At 37.9% G+C, this 5,533-nt stretch overlaps 1 protein-coding gene across 1 annotated transcript in view; it reads left to right on the plus strand.

Annotated features, from left to right (window-relative positions):
- The window catches only part of LOC109837187 (general transcription factor IIH subunit 2), a gene marked incomplete at its 5' end in the record, with an annotated part of 14,129 nt that continues 9,515 nt past the window's right edge, over nt 920-5,533 (plus strand). Inside the window, 1 exon segment of the mRNA XM_020405320.1 lies at nt 920-981.

The following is a 5,533-nucleotide window of genomic DNA, read 5'->3' on the forward strand; positions in this document are numbered from 1 at the left end:
TGAAATTTGCACACTCAAACCCATTACTGATGCACATAAACATGATCAAAATCTACGGGGTCTTACAGTTGCCTATTTGTGTATTTTGTTGATCTTAGTCTAGCTTAGAGAAATGAACACACAAAAAAAATGCATTTACCATTGATTTGATATAAGACATCAGATATTCTCAATGCTCATATCATTTGTGCACTCAGCTAAAACTAAAATTTTCTGATTATATATGGACTTCAAGTATGTTTAAGATTGCGCACAAAAATAATGGTTAAAGATACTGTGCTTAGCACGGGATGAATACTAGTATTACCCAATTGCAAAAGAGGCACTTTATAGTTATATTTATTGCGAGTAGAACCCCTTTATTTCTACTTGTTGTGAACAAACCCTCTAAGTAAATCTTTTTTTAACTCTTAAACTTGTTAAAATATTTGAGAAGGCCGATAGACTCCCATAACTCTATCGCTAAAGAATAAAAACTCAATTGCTAATTTTTTTTAGCTTTAAAAAGTCAAAAAGTTCACTAAGGGGTTGTATTAGTAACGAGTTGAACTACAGGGCGTTCATCCCCAACAAAGAGAACTATCTTGGTCTCTTCGCAATTGGATAATTTACTTTTTCCACCAAAAAGCAACAAATAACCCCAATTTCCGCTTCTGAGTCGCAACAGCCCAAACCCAAAAACACGATGAGCACTGCTGTCCACGCAACAGAACCCAAATCAACTACAAAGGACGAGGAGACGAACAGGATGAGGAAGAGGAAGAAGACGATAACCGGGGAACACAAGCTTGGGAGCGAGCATACGCTGATGACAGATCATGGGAATCTCTTCAAGAGGACGAGTCTGGGGTTATCGCCATTGATACCAAGACCATCGTCCACGCTCAGTATCGCCGCCGCCTCCTCCTTCGATCCGCTCCCTCGGCTAGGATTCAGAAAGGCTTGATTCGGTATCTATATCTCGTCATCGATTTGTCTAGGGTAAGTAAATGCATGGAAGGTGTTTGATGAAATGACGCATGTAAATGATGTGTTGTTGATTTTATCTTGTGCGTGTTCTTTTCGTCTCTCTCTCTCTCTCTCTCTCTCTCTCTCTCTCTCTCTCTCTCTTGGAATGCAGATCACCCGTATGAGGGAATTGCTCGAAGGAGTTTGGGGGATAGAAGACCATGTGGAGATAGGTAGTATAAGAAATTGAAAGTTGCCCAAATGACACTTTTCTTAGTTTTAGATGACAAGGGAGGGGTTTAAACCATGAACTAGGAAAACCCACTTGAGAAACTTAGATATGGGGATATAAAGTATAATATAGGGCTTTGCACGATTGACATAAGTTTTTATCACATCAAAATTGGAGAAATGTGGATGGTAAAGGGTATTCCTCTTTATCCCATAATGATTAACACGGGAACTTTGTTAGATGTCAGTAGGGGTACATCTTTGTGGAGATCATTCTACTTTCCCCTTAGGTAAGCACGCCCATGAGTGAGGTGAGTAGTGTTTCTCTTCAAGTTACAAGTTGATTGTGTGGAACAATTAAGAAAAATCAACTTTTTTCATTGTAACCTGTTGAATCCGTAGGAACCATGACGAAGTTTAATAAATTTAAGGATATCAAAAGCAATACTTAAATGCGAGGGCATCAATGGTCCTAGCAGCCTGCCCAACTTCTTCAGCCTACCTCTATTATGTGAAGGCTCTCTCCACTGTTGGCACTCCGCTTTGCATACAATCACATTTTGAGGACAATATGAAGTTGACACCTCCAGCGTAATCCTTTATGGTAGATCAACACCCTTATAGAGCTTGCCACTTGAAGCTTTAGCTATCTCTAAGTGGTGGTGTTAATTCTTTTGATCGAGATGCTCATTGCAGGAGACTTACAGTTACAGCTCCATAAGTTTCTTGGCTAACTTGAGGAATATTAAATGGAAGCTAGGAGTTGATGGGTACAAGGCAAAAGAAGGCCTAAGCTTTATTATAGAGACAATGAGGGTAGTTGTTGTGCCAAACCTTTATTATACTGAGTGAAGTCCTGGATATAAAGTTTGCTTTGTTAAACCAGCTGCTTATAAATGTCATAACTCAAAGTATATGATCTACAAGCAGTCAATTGAGGCTTGTCAACCAGACATTTGTCCAGTCTATTACCAATTGTCTTGTGACATTATTTTTGAGGAAATATGTTTCAACTTATTGAACATTTGAACTATTCATGGCTGGTGCAATTTTGTAATTTCTCTTGATTTCCCAATTGATCACCTGGAACTTGATTCTTCATACTTCATAATTGGTGGATCTATTAATAGGAAAAGCTGATATTCAAAGATGTTTCTGCAGCGGAACTTTAGTTTCATACTGTATTCATACTGTGTAAGGAACATTAATCATATCAGCGAGTTTAAGTGACAGGTTAAGGTCTCCAATGCCATTATAAGGTGAATTGAGCTTCAAACTTAACTAGAGGAGTTTATTAGCTATTTACCATCAAATGACAAGATGTATGGTTCGTGATCCCTTGGGAGTTGTACGTACCGGACATTTTGCATTTCTTAAGAACTGATTTTGCTCTTCGTTTCATTATCTTCAAGTTTGACCTTTGATATTTTTGTATATTGAAGAACATATGAATGTACCTATGTTGATATTTCACTGTAGCACATGACATATAGCTCAGAGATTTGTTATGAACTTGCAAATTATTGTGCTTAGGACATCGCTGAAAATTTAGCGATGGACTTTGTCAGCACATGCAGGGATTACAGAGAAACTTTTAAAGTTGAGTATATTTGTCTTCCTCTTCGCCATAAGGGACCAGAACTAACAAACAATGTTATGCATGTTGCTTCACTAGAAAACTTTGTAATCGATTGAATCATTTGCAAAACTATCCATGGAATATTCCCTGGTTGCCTTCAAATAACCTATGGAAATGACTTGTAAGCTTTATTGTGACCATTTTCTGTTTACCGAACAACATGTCATGAAATCTTCCCACTTTTGCCTTCAAATTGCACCGGGAAAAAGACATGGAGGGTTTTTATCACTCTACCCTTATGTGATTTCTGGTGAATTATACCCTCAAACGCAAGGTTTTAAATATCGGATGTCGGGTTCATATCGGACGGCTGAAATCCATGTCGGATAGCGGAAATCGGGGATATATCGGGGGACATGGACTAAATATCGGATTGCCATATCGGGTGATGCGCATATGTATAATATCATATCCTAAATGTAATCTAATCATTCCTAAATTCAATATAAGCATACTTTATAAATTTTATATACTAGACATATAAAAAAGTAAATAATATATGATGTTTAGGATCACTAACCGATTGTAGAAATTTGATTCTCGATTGCATCCTGAAACAATTTGATTCTATTAATAAGTATCTCCTATGCATTAGCATTTGAATTTGTTACATTTTAATTTTATAATTCAATTACTAACTTAAAATTAATTTTATTGACAGGGAAAAGATTCAAGGGGAAGGCTTACCTGATTTTGAGACACAATTGCTTTTACTTAGCAGTCAGCGACTCAACAATACACTAAAAGTCCAGAAAAAAATGCAAAGAAAAAAAAGTCATTAGCGATATATTAATAAGTTTAATTAATTGTCACCGTGCAACACTTTTTCTTAAAATCTTTGCTTGAGACAAAATCGCAATCACCAACTCATAAAAACGTTGGCTACATATATTCTGCTGCCTAACAAAGTTCTTCAAAAGGAAAAAAAACCCATAATATAATAATAAGAATAATAATAAAAAACACTTTCTACAAACATCAACTCATAAAAACCTTATCTCCTCATAAAAACCCAAACGTCAACTCTCTCTCTCTCCTTGTTCCCCTCAGATCGATCGATTTTCTTCACATTTTTCTGTATTTTCTTTTTTCGTTTCGTTTCTAAGTTGCGTTCTTCAAAAGGAAAAAGAGAGAGAGAGAGGAAGGCGGCGCCAGAAATGGAGAGAGAGAGAGAGAGATCATGGAGGCTTACCTTCGACTTCCGATGGTGCAGGGAAGGAGAGAGTAAGGCGGCGTGAGAAATGGAGAAGCCAGCGACGATTTCGATGTAAGGACCACGAAAGCAAGACGATGAAGAGAGGAGAAGCCAGCGACGATTTCGATGTAAGGACCACGAAAGCAAGACGATGAAGAGAGGAGGCTGATGGGTTACCAGTCGTGAGCCCTAGGGTTTTTTCTGTTTTTTGTTTTGATCGCGTGTCTATCGGGTTCGAAAAGAGGCTGCTATATTTGATGAAGGAGCCTGAACCGATAAAAGGTCAAATGGATTCACTGAACCCAAACCCAATAAGTGAAAAGAGCCTGAACCGATTTTAGAGCATATCGGCCGATTTTCCAAACATGAAAAATCGGCCGATATCAAGGTTTTAAATATCGGATGTCGGGTTCATGTCGGACGGCTGAAATTCATATCGGATAGCGGAAATCGGGGATATATCGGGGGACATGAACTAAATATCGGATTACCATATCGGGTGATCCGCATATGTATAATATCATGTCCTAAATGTAATCTAAACATTCCTAAATTCAATATAAGCATACTTTATAAATTTTATAGACTTAACATATAAAAATGTAAATAATATATGATGTTTAGGATCACTAACCGATTGTAGAAATTTGATTCTCGATTGCATCCTGAAACAATTTGGATGATTACTAAAAATTAAGACATTGAATCTTTCATATTAATTAAACAATGTTACAACAAGTTCTCCATCTTAAACAAGGTTACAACAAATTAAGACATTGAATCTTTCATATTGAATCTTTCATATTAATTAATTCAAAATATCTTAACAAAATTAATTCTTGGTTATACAAGAAAACCATTCCTGTTTACATATTCACGGTCTTAAACCCAACCCCTTTTAAACCCCTTTTAATTTACATAAAAAAACGCACAAAAAAAGGAGCCGAAAGTCATAGATCATTCCTGTTTACATATTCTCAGTCTTAAACCCAACCCCTTTTAATTTACATTAAAAAAAACACAAAAAAAAACGAAGACGAAGGCAGTCAGAGAGGCGCTCAGAGAGAGAGAGAGAGAGAGAGAGAGAGAGAGAGAGAGAGAGCGCACAGAGAGAGAGAGAGAGAGAGAGAGAGAGAGAGAGAGAGAGAGAGAGAGGGAGGGGGGAGAGAGAGACATACCTCTCTCGATTTATGCAGTCGAAGACTCGAAGATGCGGTCGAAGGTGGTCGTCGAACTGTCGAAGAGGCGCTGAAGATGAGGTCGAAGACTGCTGAAGATGCGGTCGAAGCCTCGAAGGTGGTCGAAGGCAGTCGAAGAGGTCGAAGACTGCTGAAGGCGGTCGAGGCGGTCGAGAGCTGAAGATGCGGTCCTGTAGCCCTAGTTTTCTCTCTCGATTTCTTTCTCGTTTTCTTTCATCGGCTTCGTTTAAGTCATTGAAGAGTTAGCAGCGGTCAAATGGGTTTGGGTTAAAACCCAAACCCAATAAACCAAAAAAAGCTGTAAACCGAAATTAAAGAATG

This window comes from Asparagus officinalis, chromosome 4 (assembly GCF_001876935.1).
Source record: "Asparagus officinalis chromosome 4, Aspof.V1, whole genome shotgun sequence".
NCBI classification, from domain to species: domain Eukaryota; kingdom Viridiplantae; phylum Streptophyta; class Magnoliopsida; order Asparagales; family Asparagaceae; genus Asparagus; species Asparagus officinalis.